This window comes from Ambystoma mexicanum, chromosome 6q, assembly GCF_040938575.1.
Source record: "Ambystoma mexicanum isolate Mex_15411 chromosome 6q, UKY_AmexF1_1, whole genome shotgun sequence".
Lineage (NCBI taxonomy): Eukaryota > Metazoa > Chordata > Amphibia > Caudata > Ambystomatidae > Ambystoma > Ambystoma mexicanum.
Genome location: NC_090937.1, coordinates 1,361,622,570 through 1,361,640,406, shown reverse-complemented (window position 1 = coordinate 1,361,640,406; position 17,837 = coordinate 1,361,622,570). Strand labels below are relative to the sequence as shown.

The following is a 17,837-nucleotide window of genomic DNA, read 5'->3' as shown; positions in this document are numbered from 1 at the left end:
AATTCTAATGGAAATGTTATTGACTCTATGTAGTTTACAGAGAAATGTAAAGTAGATGGAGTCTATAAGATTTTCTATTGTTCTATTTTTTAACTGTGAAAGGTTAAAGGAACCTTTGTTTTTTTGTTTTTTGATTATTCTTTTGCCGGAGATGTTAGAACGTAAGGTGGAGAGGGAAATGAGGGAAGAGGCACCAAGTACTAATATGGAGGGGCAGGAGGACAGGGTGTTAAGGATTCCAAACGGGCGTCACACACCAAACCAGGACTCTTGCCCTTAGCCTAGGATGTAGCGCACAATTAAAATACTTTTTTCTTTATTTCCTAGAATTTCGGATTGAGCTGGCACCCTACCCGTCTCACACCCCCCTTTACAAATACCCCGGGTCACAATGGAGCATGAACCAGGCTGGTGGGTGGAAATGCAATATTTATTTATTTAAAATTTAAAGAAAATCACACAATTTTAATATTGGGCAGCAACCACCAATGGGGTGATAATTACAATGTAAAATTATGAAATACACTTGGTTGACCTTCTACTATAACATATCCAAAGTTCAGATGAATGGGAGCAATTCTACTGTTCGGGTACATAGCAGCTGAGTTAAGATTTCTCCCTGCAATGCTCCCTCAAACCCCTTTTAATCAAATTTTGAGTGGACAGAAAGGAGCAGCAAGGAGTCAGATATACTAGGCAGTAAACAGAATTAAACTCTGACCTTCCCCCACGAAATGAGAGGCAAAATCAGATTCAAAAACCTTTGCAATTGTATAAATAACACTCGGAATTGGTAAATAATTCATTTACATGTGCATTTGAATAAATGAGGTAAATATGAGTTATAACAGTATCAGAGATGTAAGAACACTAGCAACTACAAGGCAAGGTACCAACAAAGGGTATACAGTTAAAAAATCAACACAGTGCAGCCAGAATCACACGCATAGAAATGTCTTACTTTCACAGGTTTAGATGTCAAAGCGGTTTGAAAAACAGGTGACATAGACAGAATTGGAATGCAGTTTTTATGCTGGATGACAGATGCACATTGCAAGGATAATATGCAAGTAAAAGAGTGACTCTAACTAAATGACAGGATGAGATTCTCAAGGGAAAAGTAAATTCGGTTTTAAAAATAAAAGCAGTTTACAGAAAATCGGTTCGAAAAGGATAGGTCAAATTTCCCTTCAAATAGATTTAGTGGCTAGAAAAGAGAAACGCCACCCGTGAATAGAAAGGTTATGCTGCAGCTGTAACCATTCATGCAGTGTGCTTCTTTTCAGGGAGAATTAATTTATTTAATCAAAATGGTACTAAGGACTTGCAAATGACAGAAATGAGTGGAAGAATAGCGATAACACTAGGAAATCAAGAACAGGATGCACAGAGAATTCTGACAGTTTTAAACAAGTTATCAGGGTATGAATGGGATTACTTAGAAGGTGGATCCAGGGCAAGGTATCAAATTGGGGTATACTATGTGTTGCAATGGGATGGGGAGATACTCACAATCAGCTCTGGATTTGGCCAACCCGGGTTTCTGGACTCAAAGGATCTGGTCACAGCACCACGGTGGGGCTCTCCTAGCAGAAAACAGCTGAGCCTGTCTGGTCACGGCACAGCAGCATGCAGGTAGTGGGGCAAACAGCTGCTTTGGTCGCAGGATACTCTCAAATAGGGTACCACAGCTTTCCCCCCTTTCTCCCTGAGTTAGTGGGATTTGTTATGGGATTTAGTTCTGAAGGGTTGTTCTACCTGGATAGGATCAGCTATGCTCTGGCCTGGCAGGATAATCTGGAATCTTGGAAGATGAAATGTCTGGATACGCAGGAGCTGGAAAATTCAGAAGAGTGTGTGTCCTGTCTCTGTGAGCTTCCCACTTTTATAAGGCGGGTATAATCACAGGATTATACAATGGGGTCAGGCTTTGGCTAGATCTACCCCCAAGAATCTGATAGGTCAGCCAATATATGTCACCTCCTCCCTGGAAGCAGATTGGACTTGAGGGTAGTGGACTCCGTTTTGTGGGGTGTTTTTACAATGTGCTTTATTCTATCAAAGTTAATTTTTGCCAAAATCGGTTATGGAGCAAAACACTGATATTCACACCTGTCATCATCAGGAAACTTATATGGGCAGATTACATATCTTATAATACACATGCTGATCCAAATCCCAAGATGGTGCGATGCTATTTTGTCATTCTAGCAATCTTCTGCCATTTCCATGGAAAAAAGTTCACCTATAATTCTACAATTCGGTACACTGAAGCACATTAATGTGGGTCATATTTTGATCCAAGCTTCATAATCGGGTGCTTCATATTTTTCCCAGAAATGTCATTTTTCTGGCATTTCAGTCCACAACCTGTCGGAAAGGTCTACATCGTCTTATTTTAAAAGCATAAAATCTACATTCATACTGTCAAAATTTCACATTCCTATGTTCTCAGGTTACAAAAATACAAGTTTTAAAAAGAAATGTCTTTCAAACCAAGTGGGCCGTCTCTACCCCCAAAGAGAGGCAGTCTTCTAATCCTCTAAGCCAAATGTCTTCCCCTTGCCCACTAGCACAGAGGTTGTCATGACGATTTCTTTGATCCTGGCAGTTGCAGCAGAGGAGAGGTGTTACCCGGACTTCACACCTAAATGTCCCAGAAATCTTTTAGAGCCCAGTCACAAAGTCTGACGAGCGTGTGAGGAGCTTCCTCTTGGTCCATTCATAGTTTCCAAGGTGCTGGCCCCTTTGGGGGAAGGCAAATCCTGTTCCCAGAAAGCAAATGTCCTTTGAAGCCAGGGCAGGAAAACCTGTTCTGTAGCTCCACAGTAAATGCACTTATTTATTTACTTATTTTTTTTTCTGAATCAGAAGCAAGTCTGTTGAAATAAAACATCCTATATATGTTTTCAAACAAAACCCCTGTTACATTTCTAGGCAAGGACAGGGCCTTAACTCAACCATTTACTCCTTTTAAACAGACATGTTTCTCGTTTGTAAAAAGCAACCCTTTGTACACGTGGTGAATTTTCCTTTTGCTGTCACTTCCAATGCGGTTTTCTCTTCCATCTAGATTCTAAACATTCTTTGCAGCCCTAGTCAATTTCTCATACACAGCAATCTGTTGAAGGCAAAGGTCCACTGACACTAACATAAGCACAGAGAAATAGGGCATCTTTTGAAGAGTTCAGCTGTGATGTTTTGTTGCAAAGTAACACATTTCTCCGTACGCCTGGGAGTAAAGTTCTTGGTGATTTCACATATCTTGCTTGACACAGCCTGTCATTCAATGAAAAATGCCCCTTTTTGTTGGAGCACAACCTGAATGTGCCTGGGGATAGCCGAGTCTCACTGGAATCAACTGTGTACTGCTGGAAAAAGGCATCAGGGCGCCATCATTTTAAATGCAAAATATTTCCTTTTTCGATGGGAAATTTTGAGCTAGCAGCAGAGCAGCGCTGCTTTTCAATTCTTTTCTATGGTGCACATAAGGAACACACTGGCAGCCTTTCTCGGTGTGTTCCATGTTCCTTCTTGCTCCATATGTGCTTAGCAAAGACAGCGCAGCCATTATTTTGGTATCTGTAAAACACAGTTTTTAAGGCAAGGCGATAGTGCCTTAAGGCAATGTTCTTCTTTTTCTTGTTCTCATTCTCAAGATGTCTCCTCTATTTGACTTTCTCTTGGCTCCTCAATCAGCTGCAAAGTGTGCCTGGGGTGACAACTCTTTAACTGATTAATATGGACCAATTTCTCGTCTGCCAATTCTCCTTTGGGGATGCAGATTCTGTAGGTGACAGGCCTGGGATGGTGACCTCCTCTCCATTTTTTAACTTCAACTGCCTACGGTAGCAATGGGGTTGACCGGAAGGCTTGCTCTAGGATTGCCAGGGTCCTGGGGTTTTACCCTCCAGTTGGGACTGGGCTTGGCAATTACTAGGATCCAAATTATTTTCGAGTCGGTTGAGGATATGACTGCCCATGTAAAAGGCGGAGGGAACACCTTGCACGACCCAACAATTATGCTCTATGCTTTTACCAGGGATAGACATTTTTAGCATACAACTGCTAAGCAGACAATGTTTGAAACGGGGAATTCCAGACCCCATGCTCACTGATAAACTGATTCAACAGTGAATAATGCTTCGCTGATGAAGCTTTCTTCGCTATTCAAACCAACTCTGGCGAGAACAGACCCCCTCCCCTCATTTAACTGAATAGGGATGAACAGCTGTTCTCTTATTTTACGAATGTCAGCTACACTTTGAACTCTTTTTTCATCAATTTTGACTATAGAGTTTGGATTTTCAGATTGTGAATTGGTATAAAATCTTTAAGTATTTCTTTCCAGTGTGGACCGCCACTTGAAACTGGAAGGGAGGTTGGTTTTCAGGAATGAAGAGGAGTTCCCATCACCAGTTTGTTGTCCTACAGCAATTACTGTAATGTCAGGTGTTTGATTATTTTGTAAATGAAACTCAAGATGATCAGATTTTTGTTCAACCATCTGGCATGTGCCATTTAAACTAACATGGTTGACACTTTGTTTGAATTTTATTGGCCGGTTAGCCTGAGTCCAGAGTACCCTGTTCACACAGTCTATTAGGGGTGACAACCTGCAAAGGATGTCATTTCCTAATAGACAGGGGGTTCCCTCTGGAGCCACGACTATGACTGGGTGCTTCATCTTATGTCGGCCATCCTAATTTTTATTTTCAGATCTGCAGTCCCCTCGACAGGAATTTCATTCCTGTCAAAGTTCTGGAGTTGTACAGGAACATGGGTGAGCGTGATCTGGTGTCCCTCCCCCCTTCCTGAATTTAGCTGCTCAAAGGCCCTTTTTGACAGAAGAGTGCCTTGGGATCCAGTATCCACCAGTGCTGAAAAAGCATATTGCCCTTGCACTTGAACAGGGGCATAGAATCTCCCTCCTTTCTCCTCAAGTGGGCAAAGATAATAGCCATTTTGGCCAAGTTGGGTGGTCAATTTCTTTATTTTGGACTCCGACACGGTGGGGTTTTGGACATTTTTCTTTGATGGAGTCTGGGAATCTGTAACAAAAATGTGGCATCCTGACTTAGGTGGGGTTTTGGAATCCCCTGTTTCCCTTAGCTCTGTGCTGTCCCCTCTTACCTGGTGGCAGTCACTAGAACCAATATGTGGGGAGGATCCCTCCATTACTCTCTTTTTCTCAGGATGACAATTCTGGGGTTCAGGGATGGGTGACTCTGAATCAGTCCCCACACCCACCCAGTCTTCAATTAGATCTCATGGGACCCATTTTTATTTGGGAGGAATTCCACGTCCCTGAAGGAGAAGATTCTCTTTCCAGAATCCTCTAAGGATTCTTCCCCTTCAAACTGGAGGACACTAACTTCCTCCACAAAATGGGCTTTTTTGATGTCTTTATTTCTGCTCCCCACACTCTGTTCACTGGGTTGCAGATTTTCGGGGGCAGGAGATTTTAGTTCTGTTTCCGGGGTGTCCAGGGGCTTTTCGCGGGTGAGGAAGGGAGCTTCCTCTAGTGCTTTACACCCGCCTTCCTCCCGTGTCTCCTTCTCTGGAACCAGTGATTTGCCAGAGTTCTCTCCCCGTCATTGTTGTGGCGTGCCAGACCCTTGGTTTGAGGGTTTCTGAACCGCCATGTTCATCTGAGGGTTCCGCTGAGCCCTCAACATGCGACTCAGATCCTACGTGAGGTTCTGGACCGGCCGCTCCAGTTGGGACACACGCTCCGGCTGGTACGGGGTTCTTTGTTCATACCTAGATGGTTCTCGGGAAGGGTAACTATCCCTTCTCTGCTGTACCCTGGTTATTGGGAATTTTGGTAACCCTCCACCCTTGGCCTCCCCTCTCCCGGATTGGGTGGTCTAGACTCCTGAAACTGGGGAAAGAAAGGAGGGTTGTCCTGCAGGTTGGGGTTCGGTAGGTACCAGAAAAAGAAACTTAACCCTGGATTTGGGGGTTACTGCCCTCCTGAGGGAAGTTAGGAGGGAAGTTTTCTGGAGCAGTACTTACCTGGTTGGATCCCCCCCTTGGGCTGGGGGAGTGCATACATACCCCAAGATAGGTCGGTTGCCTTTGTAATCAGGAGAGTTAGGGGTCCCATTGATGGGGTTACCTCCCTGACTGCCAGCTGTTGCGGATTGATTAGAAGTCCTTCTTTGCCTCTGATTTTGCTGGTTTTGGGTAGGTGCATTTTTAGACCCCCCCCATTTCTAGGTCCAAAATGGGGGCAACCTTGACCTCCGCCACCTTAGCAGCAGCAGGGGTGTTGGTTGGTTTGTGGCTTTTTATCTGTTTTTTTTTTTCTGCAGATTTTTGGACCTCATAGATCCGGTTACCCTGCTCTATTACCCAATCCAGCGTCCTTTTATCAGGAAAATCCCTCACCAACTGAATCGTTATGTATTTTGGGAGCGCATGCAAATAGGTAGTTATAAACTCTCTACTATCCGTGCGCACCCTCCTGGTAGTTTGTGCAAAAGCGTGTTTTAGCGCCTGCACAAATTCTCTTGGCGCCTGATCTTCTCCGCATTGAAAATTGTAGGCCGCTTTGCGAGCCTTCTAGGGGTTTCTGTGGGTGGAAAAGTGTTTCAAGATGGCTGCCTTGTAGGTGGACCATCTTGAATGGTTTTGGTCTTCCAGTCCAGCAAAGAAGCTGGAGTGCTCCGAAGAGAACCTCCATTTGGCATGATCTATGCAGTTCTGGCTATCTTTAAGGTGAAAAGTTGCTCCCAGACAGAATATTTAGTGTTTTTGAGGTACAGTGTTATGAAATTCCTAATGGCCTTGATCTGCCTAGTGGGGTCTTCCACCATAACTCTCCTCTGTTTATTTGCCGCCTTATCTGAGTCCACTCATCCTCAGACTCCGAGCTGCTACTGTTGGAGGTCCCCTCATGATCTTCTAGGCGCCCCCTGATTCTGCGAACTTGTGAGGGGCTCGCAGAATGGTGGGGCCTAGATTCTTCTCCCCTGTGGCGCACAGGAGAGTAGTCTTCTGACTCATGCAAGCTTCCAGGGGTGGCGGAGGATCCCCCCCACTGCCCTGATTGGGTGGAGGTATTCAGAATGCTCCTTTGGAGCCTCATTTCATGCTGTTTTTCTGCAATTTGAACCAAATGGACCCTTTGGAGAAAGTGCTTCTGTAGGTCTAATTCCCTGACTTTCTCCTGATAGGAGGCTTCCTGGTCGGAGACATCAGCCATGATATTTTAGAATCTATACAGGGACGCCCGCTCATCAATTTCTGAGGGGTGCTGACTTGTCAGCTCCATCATGCTAGGCCTATTTAAGTCTGGCTGCCCCATGACACCCAGTTTTTGTGAACCGGCGGACATTAATTCAGCAGTGCCCTGGGCATACCAATTGGTAAGTGGGTTTGAGGCCCTTAGTACAGAGGGCATCATACTGTGATCAGGGGTTGCGCTGTCACTCTCTACTTGTTCAGGGTCCCTCAAGTTCGTATTTAGCCTGGCATACTCTTTGTCCAACCTCCCTAGTTTCTCCTTCTCAGCCCCTACCTCTTGATAGTAGGCAAAGGTCTGAGCCTTTTGCTCGGCTATGAAGGCTTGACTGGCTTCTATTACCTGCTCTTGAGCTGCCACCTGCTTGTGGAATCTATTGTTCTCGTCACAGAGGGCCTCGTTGTCTTTTTGTGCTGCCTGTATGGTTTGGGAACACTGAGACAATTTTTGTTGCAGGAGATTCACCTCCTGAGTTTGCGCATTTTTAATTTGGGTATTCTCTTCCAGAGCACCTTCTACTCGTCTGGCGTGCTCCAATAACGTTTCGTATTCTACTTTTAGTTCATTTAGTTTCTGGAGTCCTAACTCTCTTTTCTGTAGTTCTGTTTTTAGGTTGCACACTTCGAATGGATTGTGTCCTTCAACGTATTGCACATCTTTGACATGTAATGTCCACAGCTGTGCTGCTTTGGACATTTTTCGGCAGAGGGCATCCTACGTCGATGACATCGGGTCGATGTCCCTCGAAGGACTCTGTTGAGGGCGACGTCACCGGATGTTATAAATAGGATGCACCGCGCCCGTAGACTCAGTTCTGTTTTTTCCATAAACGTGTTTGCTTCGAGAACTCAGCGCACCTCGTGTGTACTTCTTCGTGAAAATGTCTTCTTCATCTGCCCCTCTGACTCTGCGGTCTGGCTTTAAGACTTGTAGTGACTGTAAGTCCAAGATGTCGGTGACGGACCCGCACCACATTTGTTTGTGGTGTCTGGGCGAGAGTCATGATACCGAGGACTGCTCGAAGTGCTAGTCGTTGACTGCTAAGGCCTTGAGGGAGTGTAATGGGAAGTTACAGGTAGGTTGGGTTTCTAAAAAACCTAGTAAGTCCCGAAAAGCTGCGGGTGTTTCCACCAACGATTTGAGGGGTGACTCTCCTCGTCGGAAGGAGTTCCGGGGATCTCGTTCCCAGAGTGGGTCCAGCCACTCATCCTCCTCGTCTCGGCACTCCCAGAAGCGACGTCACTGGTCACCTTCGCCGTTCTCGTCAGATGATGGCACAGCGAGACAAGTGGCTTGTCCCACTAAGTCCTCGACTCCCGAGGAACGGGAGGCCTTTCGGGAACAAATGCTGGTGATTTTCCAATCCCAGGGCACAGGTCTGTCCGCGCCTTTCGGAAGAAGCCGGAAGGGAAAGGTCTCGGTTCGATGCTCGCACGCCTTTGGGCCCGGGTCCTCGGCACGATAAACATCGGGAGGCATTGAGGTCCCGTTCGGACAAAGCTCCGATTGATCGCCAGAGCTCTGCTAGGTTCAGGTCTCGGTCTTCTTGCCCGGCGAAACCGCAGAAGTCTGGTAAGGGCTCGAGGTCGGCGTCGACTTTGTTGGCGCCGTGTCCGTCGAGTACGGCTGTTGGTGCTTTCCCTTCACTCCAGCCCTCAGAGCCGTCAGCGCCATTGTCGATGTCGACGCAGAAGGCGTCGGCGCCCTTGGCGCCTTCTGGGCCATCTGGCCGGAATTTGCCGGGGGAGATCCCTGGTACTGTGGATGGCCCAAAAAAGGCTAAATCCAAGAACGGGCAGCCGCTTGAGGACTCAAGGCCTACTCCTGTTCCTAGGCAGGAGTTCTTCCAGTCTCTGGATTATATCTATGAGATTGAGGAGAGGTTGGATTTGAAGTTTGACCCTGTTGAGCCTGATGAGGCTTCCGTCTTTTCCGGAGACAGTCAATTGGAGGAGTTAGGTCAGTCATTGCATGATGCCAGTGGCCTGGACACATCTCCATGGGTGGAGTATGGCGGCCCTGAGCCTGGGGCTCATGCGAATTCCTCCTATAGGAGATTGATGGCTAGAGTTACTGAGTATCTTGGTTGGTCAAGTCCTCCAGTGGCATTTGTTCAGGATGACCTCACTGATATTTTGGATCAATGTCCGTCCACTGACCCAGTGTTGCCATTTCATTTGACTTTGTAAAAAAGCGTGGCGGCTACTTGGCAGACCCTGGAGTCTCTTCCGGCGGTTAACAAGTCGTTAACTAAAAAATACTGCCCTTCCAGTAGCGACCCCATCTACCTTTCCTCTCACCCCACTCCCAAGTTTGGTGGTTCAGGCGGCTATGGCCACCTCGAGGCAGGCGGCGTGCCCTACCATCCCTCCTGATAGGGACGACAAACACTCCGATGGTTGGGCACGCAAGGTGTTTTCTGCGGGGAGTATGGTGATGAAGTCAGCCAACTCCACTTGTGCCTTGGCAAGATTTTCACACACTCTGCAGAATTGTGTCTCTCTAGCGGCTGAGCATATTCCCGAGCGGGAAGAAGGGGATGGGTTCCTTGCTCTCGTGCAAGATGGCAAGGATGCCATGTGTGAATCCTTTCAGTCTGTGTTGGACACGGCCGACAGTGTGAGCCGGTCCATGGCTGCGAGCAATGTTATAAGCAGGTTTGCGTGGTTGCGGAAGTCGGTTTTGCTCCGGATGTACAGACCTGTCTTCAGAACATGCCCTTTGATGGCTCTCATTCGTTTGGCAGCAAGGCTGACGAGAGGCTTGAGAGGTTGCAGGCCTCAAAATCTGCTGCTAAATCTTTGAGCGCAGCTGTGCGTCAACCTCTGGCTTTTTGTCCTAGGGGACAGTAGTGGCGGGGAGGTTCCTTTTGTTACTGTTAGGGAGAATTCTCATTCTATGGCTAATTTCCCTTACCTAGTGAGTCCCTCAGCAGCTTTGCTGGATTTCTGGTGTTTATTTTTTCCTCTTGGTAAGAGTGTGAACCTTTTTCCTACTCTTACAGTGTATTTTTGTGTGTGTTGTACTTTTAGTGCTCATGGGCTATGGAGTCTCACCAACTCCCTAGGCATCATCTTTTTATTTTGTGTGTTACACAGCACCTTCAGTGCCGTGACACAGGGTTGTCTTTTAGACTTCCCAATGACTCCATTTTTCTGGGGCTGACTACTGTCCCCCAGAAACATGTAAAGTTGCCATTAACTTTATATAGCCACCTTTACCACAGATCCAGTACACCCCATCTTACATGGAGTATTGGAAAGGGTTAACTACTATCCCTTTTTATCTGTACCTCTTGGAGCATTGTTTCGCTCCCTTAACATTAAGACTTGGCTGGTGGTAGTGGTATCTAACCTAACTTTTCTACCGCGGTTATATTATATAACCTGGTAATGTTTTAGGCTAATATAGTAGCCTCGAACATGAAACCCGCTTGACCATATTGGTTTTAATTTGGATCCGGTTGGGTTTCGTCGCCATTTCTTCTTGTTAAAATCTTTCTTGTGTTTTACTTTGGGCGGAAAAACAGGTTTGCCACCTTTGTTCACTGTCGTTTGGCGGGCTTCTCTGGAGAAGCCCTCCTTTTGGCCCCTAGGTGTCTAGGTGGGCTGAATGTGAGGAGGGCTTTAGTCACCCCCTGCACAGGGTCCCTGCTGAGTGATTGACAGCCAGGCTGTGTGAATGGGAGATTTTGGCATAAAAGGCAGGACTCTTGGGCTGGAAGTCAGTCGCCACTGGAACTGCAAGGAACCAAAGAGAAGCGGAGAAGACGACAGGTGCTGCAATCCCGAGTCCCGGTGAAGCCCTGCTGCAGTCCTGAGCTATCTACTCTTCAACGACAAGAGAGTATCCAGTCCGGAGTCTTCTTCCATTGAGCCTGGTGGGATCAACCAGCTCACTTTTCTTCAGCCAGAGAATCCTCTCCTGGGTCTAAATCACTGCACAGTGCTGTAGTGGTCCGGATAGCCATCAGAAGAGCCCTCTCCTGAATTAAAGGAGCGCACCTTTTATTAATTGTTGCTTTTGCTGCTGCTGGCCTCCTCCCTGGGTAGTGCAGATTGCTCCAGACGTCCTCCTTCTTGTCCCCACGACTGAAGCTTCAGGAACCGTGAGTCTGCAGGAACTACCATGAACAACTGCCGTGGCACCAGCTTTCTTCAGCTGAATAAGGTACTGTGCACATTTGGTCTTTCTCTGCGTCCAACCTTGAGAAATCGGAGTGAACCCTTTTCCTCCACAAAGGCTTGTCCTTACTTCCTTCCCTCTTATAACCTTTGCCTCCCGTTGACAATATCTAAGTGCTCCTGCATTGCCTATGATTTTATCCACTTTTACCTTGTTTTAATTCTGTGTGCTAAGTGTGTTTGACTTCGGTTGCATTTCTTCCCGCGGTTACGCTGTTCGTTTGCAACACCGGTTTGTCAAAACCCAATGTACTTACCTTGAATTTGCTGGAACAAGTGGAATTGGTTGTGTGTAGTGTATTTACAGTGTGGTTTTGATTTAATAGAAGTAAAGTGTTTTGTGAACAGATGGTTTAAAAATAAATGTACTTATATCTTTTTACCTGAAACCTTGAGTCAGTGTTTGCTTGAGTCACAGTAATTGTAGCCCTTTGTGTAATCTCTACTACTGCTCTAAGTCTGGCTGCTCAGCCACTGCTACCACTTTTTCTGTGTAGTACAGGATTGTACCAAAGGTGAAATTGTACTGCCACTTGTAGTCTTAATCTTGTGTAGTGGTCCCTAAGGGTACTGCACAGAATTCTGTCTAACAGTTACTACTCCTCTTTTGGTAGGACGAGAGGATCTGCCAATCAAAGTGGTCAATGTAAAAGTACCCGTGGTGGTCGGGGAAATAGAGGTGCCAAAGCCGCTCAGGCAGCTGCATCTTTGCCTTTAGGCGCTGCCGCAGCCAGTCCAAAACAGCTATGAGGCCATGTTCCAATGTTCGCTGGTTGGGGGCAGACGTTCTCAGCATCTCGAAGAATGGCTTCACGAAAATACACTGGGGTCTCTCTCTTTGAAGCTTCCGGATCCACTCCTTGTGCAGGAAATCTTGACCCCGCTGGAGAAAGGCGCTATAGATCTGGTGCCTGTAGCGGAGGGGAACAAGGGATGGTATTCCCCATATTTTTTGATTCCAAAGAAAGACGGGGAATTAAGACCCATCTTGGACTTGCGTTGGTTGAACAAACTCCTCAGGAAGGACAAATTTAAGATGGTCACACTTTCAGGATTGGTTAATGTTTCTGGACCTACAGGATGCTTACTTTCATGTGCTGATTCATCCAACGCACTGAAAGTACCTGGGTTTGCGGCTGGCAGCTCACACTTTCAGTTTTGGTTCCTGCCATTCGGATTGACCTCTGCCCGAGGGTCTCCCCCCACCAGCTAATGGTGGTGGTGGCAGCGTATCTCAGGTGAGAGTGGGTTCACGTGTACCCCTACCTGGACAACTGGCTGTTCTGCGCACGTTCTCCCGAGCAAGCAATTGATCATCTCAGCCTCACCTGCCTCCCTCCGCAAGCAGGGCTTCTCCCTCAATCTGACACCTTCCCAACAGCTCCAATACATCGGGCTGTGTTGGACACGTCCTTGGGGAAGTGCTCGCCTCCCAAGACGAGGGCTCATCACATTGTGCAGATGGTGGAAAAATGTCAACATGCCCAGCATCTCCTGGCTTTCGAATTCTTAAGGTTGCTCGGCCTCATGGCATCCTGCATTTTTCTGGTTCCAGAGGCCAGACTGAGGATGAGATCCCTGCAATGGGTCCTCAAGATGCAGTGGTCATAATTCTCAGGCAAGATGTCGGATCTCTTTCAGATTCTGCTCTCGGTCTCGCAGGATCTTCTGTGGTGGGCCAACAAAGGGGGAGTCGTTTTGGCAGCCGTGGCCGGAGGTGACAGTAGTGACGGACGCTTCCCTCACAGGATGGGGAGCTCATGCCGACAGCGGTCATTGGTCTCCGTCAGAGTCCAAACTCCACATTAACCTGTTAGAGCTGAGGGTCATCAGGCTGGCCCTGAAAGCTTTTCTGCCGTTTGTGCTGGGGAAGAGTGTCCTGATCATGATAGGCAACACAGTGGCCATGCATTACCTGAGCAAAAAAGGGGGGGTACGGTCACTCCCGTTCTGCAGAGAGGCGATGCAGCTCTGGTTCTGGGCAATACAGCAAGGAATATCACTCTCAGCAGTACATCTGGCCGGAGAGGAGAATGCAGCGGCAGATGCTCTGAACAGGCAGAGCACGGGCTCTCACGAGTGGGAGTTGGCTCAGGAAGTTCTTCTGGAGATCTTCGCCCTTTGGGGAACCCCATAAGTGGATCTGTTCACGACCAGTGCCAACCGAAGTGCGAGATATTCTGCTCAAGGGAATTTCCTCCGATGTATTCGTCGTGGATTGGTCATTCCCACTTCTGTATGTGTTTCCTCCAGTCCCCGTCATTCCTGAGGTGTTAAGGAGGTTGCGTAGGTTCGGATCCCATATGATCCTCATTGCTTCGGTTTGGGCGAGGAGAGCGTGGTACCCAGACCTTCTAGAATTGTCCATCTGCCCTCCACGCTGTCTTCCTCACAGAGAGGAGCTTCTCTCGCACAAGGGGATTTGGGTTCTCCATCCAGATGTCAAGACTCTCAACCTTCACGCTTGGTTTCTGAAAGGTTGAGATATAAGGATTGGGACCTCCCGTATGACGTGATGGAGGTGTTGCTTTCGGCTAAGTGGCCAACAACCAAATCCCTGTACCGTTCCGTTAAGTTTTGTGACTGGTGCAGAGGACACAATGTCGATCCTTTTCAATGTTCCATTCCAATGGTTCTTTCTTTCTTGCTTTCTTTGGCCCACAAGGGTCTTCAAGTGGGTACCATTAAAGGTTACCTGGCAGCGCTGTCTATTTCAAGCACTCGTCTGAAGAATGTTCTTATTTTAATATTCCTTTGATTTACCAATTTCTAAAAGGGCTCACAAATGTCTTTCCGCCATCTCCGTTTCAGGTGCTGGTTTGGGATCTGAATTTGGTCTTGAAATTCCGGATGGCTGCTCCGTTTGAACCTTTGCACTCTTGTCCTTTGAGACTGTTGTCTTTCAAGACGGTTTTCTTGGTTGCAGTTACATCTGCTCGCAGAGTGTGAAAATTGCAGGCTCTTTCATCTGAGATACCCTTTACTGTGTTCCACAAGGATAGGGTTGTACTGAGGGTACGTCCATACTTTCTACCTAAGGTAGTGTCTAAGTTTCATCTGAGCCAGAAAGTTGTTCTTCCTGCTTTCTGTCCTCCCCCTCATCCTGGTAAGGAAGAGGAGAGACTTCATAAGTTGGACCCTAGGAGAGCTTTGAGATTTTATATCTCTAGGATGTCAAGGTCAGAGTGGACGACCAACTCTTTGTGGGGTACGCTGGACACCGATTGGGCCAGGCTGTTACCAAACAGATCTTGTCCAGGTGGATTATCCTCACCATTACTGAATATTACATATTGGCGGGCAAGGACCCTCCTGAGGGATTGCGCGCTCACTCCACTAGGGGCGTGGCTACTTCCACGGCCCTGCAGCGGGGCATTCCTATTAGGAATATATACCTTTGTCAAACATTGCTCCCTGGATACGCTCCATGGTCAGGATATGGCCTTTGGTAAAGCAGTATTTTATTCTGCCATCTGATTGGGTTTTCTAAATTCTTCTTCCTCCTCCATTCTCTGGTACTGCTTTGGGAGTCTGTCAAAGATGTGTAATACGTTGGAGGACACAATCCATTCGAAGAACAAATTACTTACCAACTGGTAATGTTCTTTCGACTGGATGTTCCTCCAACATATTCCACATCACCCTCCCAGCCTGCCCCTATGGAGAATTTCCTATGCTATTGCAGCTTGCCTTCCCTCATGGCTATGTACAGTCAAGGAGGCATTGTGTACGAGCATGTCACACGTTATGGAGGAAAAAACATAACATAAACTGGGGCTACGGCGCCGTGTGTCCTATTTATAATATCCAGTGATGTTGCCCTCGACGGAGGCCGTTGAGGGACATCGACCCGATGTCATCAACGCAGGATGCCCTCTGCTGAAAAATTTCTGAAGCAGCACAGCTGTGGACATTACATGTCAAACATGTGTAATACTTTGTAGGAACATCCAGTCGAAAGACTGTTAACAGTTGGTAAGTAACTTGTTCTTCTTGACATAGGGCATCTTCCCTCTGAATTAGGGTGCCCCTCTGTTCAGCCAGGTCGTCCCTTTGTTGCTTGGAAGCATTTAATTTCTGGCATTCTTAATCAAATTCTGCTTGTGCTTGGAGTTCTTTAATAATTCATATATTACTTTCCTCTTTCACTTTCTCAATCTGCTTTTGTAACACAATGATTTGTTCTGAGCAAACTTTATTATATTTTAGTTGTTGATTTAGTTTCTGTTCACTCTCTTCTAGAGAGTCAGCCTTTTCCTGACACTCCTCTTTCAATGCATCTAATTGGGCCTCCTGGTCTGAATTATTCCGTTGTTGTAGGGCCAAGTCCTCTTTTAGCTGTTTAATGTAATTTTCCAATCCTACCTCAAACTCTTAGCTCTTTTGCAATTTTTCTACCGCTAATTTTAATTCAGTCTGGATTTGGTTTAAGAGCCCGGACTGATTTTGCGCAAGGGTTCTCTTTTCTTCATGTTTTGCCCGCATCACGTCCATATGGAGATACATTTAGGCTGTGATTCTGACAATTTTAATCTGCTCCTTTAATTTTCGGTGTCATGTACAACTTGCTCAAAGCTTGAGGTAATAGGCCACCGTCCTGCCACGTATCCAAGTCCATGGCGGTGACCTGTTGCATCATTTCTTCTAGCCAGACTGCCTCATCTTGATGTGCCCATTCCCCACTGGCAAAATACTTGTGCAGAAGGTGCTGCCTAACCATGTTGAACTCTACTGTTGTTATTTTGGAAAGTGTTATTTCTTTATTAATTTATTTCTATAAGGTTAACCTGTATTCTGTTGCTTTTTATCTAGTTTGGGGTTGATTTTGCTTTAGTTTTACACACAGGCCTGGTACTCAGGGTTTATGCTTTGGGGAGGCGCTTTTTACAGTGTAACACAGCTTTCTAGCCACACAAAGTATCACTACCTTGAAGGTTAGCCTGCTGTGTTAAGCTGCCACAGGCGGCAACACTTGTCTCAAATCCCGTACAAGCCCCCAATCTGTTAAGGATTCCAATCGGGCATCACACACCCAACCAGGACTCTTGCCCTTAGCCTAGGATGTAGCGCACAATTAAAATAAGTTTTTCTTTATTTCCTAGAATTCGGGTTGAGCTGGCACCCAACCCGTCTCACACCCCCTTTTACAAATACCCTGGGTCAAAATGGACCATGAACCAGGCCGGTGGGTGGAAATACAATATTTATTTATTTTAAATTTAAAGAAAATCATACAATTTTAATATTGGGCAGCAATCATCAATGGGGTGAAAATTACAATGTAAAATTATGAAATACACTTGCTTGACCTTCTACTATAACATATCAAAAGTACAGAAAAAATGGGAGCAATTTTACTGTTTGGGTTGATAGCACCCCTGCAATGCTCCCTCAAACCCCTATTAATCGAATTTTGAGTGGATAGTAAGGAGCAGCAAGGAGTCAGGTATACTAGGCAGCAAACAGAATTAAAATCCGACCTCCCCGCGAAATGAGAGGCAAGATCGGATTCAAAAACTGTATAATAACACTCGGAATTGGTAAATAATTAATTTACATGTGCATTTGAATAAATGAGGTAAATATAAGTTATACCAGTATCAGAGAGGTAAGAACACTAGTAACTACAAGGCAAGGTACCAACAAAGGGCATACAGTTCAAAAATCAACTTTGAATTGACAACACAGTGCAGCCAAAATCACACGCACAGAAATTTCACTTTCTTACTTTCACAGGTTTAAATGTCAAAGCGGTTTGAAAAATGGGTGAAATAGACAGAATTGGAATGCAGTTTTTATGCTGGATGACAGATGCACATCACAGGGGTAATATGCAAGTGAAAGAGTGACTCTAACTTAATGACAGAATGAGATTCTCAAGGGAAAAGTAAATTCGGTTTTAAAAATAAAAGCAGTTGACAGAAAATCGGTTCGGAAAGGATAGGAGTGTCACTTAAAATAGATTTAGTGGCTACAAAAGAGAAACGCCACCCGTGAATAGAAAAGTTACGCTGCAGTTGTAACCCTTCACGCAGTGTGCTTCTTTTCAGGGTGAATTAATTTATTTAATCAAAATGGTACTAAGGACTTGCAAATGACAGAAATGAGTGGTAGAATGGCGCTAACACTAGGAAAGCAAGGACAGGATGCACAGAGAATTCTGACAGTTTTAAACAAGTTATCAGGGTATGGATGGGATTACTTAGAAGGTGGAACCAAGACAAGGTATCAAATTGGGGTATACTATGTGTTGCTATGGGATGGGGAGATACTCACAATCAGCGCTGGAGTTTGGGATTTGGGACAGCCAACAGGGTTTCTGGACTCAAAGAATCTGGTCACGGCACCACAGCCAGGCTCTCCTAGCAGAAAACAGCTGGGCCTGTCTGATCACGGCACAGCGG

General features: G+C 46.2%; 1 protein-coding gene across 2 annotated transcripts in view; it reads left to right on the top strand.

Moving 5' to 3' along the window:
* JAKMIP1 (janus kinase and microtubule interacting protein 1) overlaps window positions 1–17,837 on the top strand; it is a 3,487,328-nt gene that overhangs the window by 1,949,845 nt on the left and 1,519,646 nt on the right. The gene's annotated exons all lie outside the window — the stretch shown is intronic.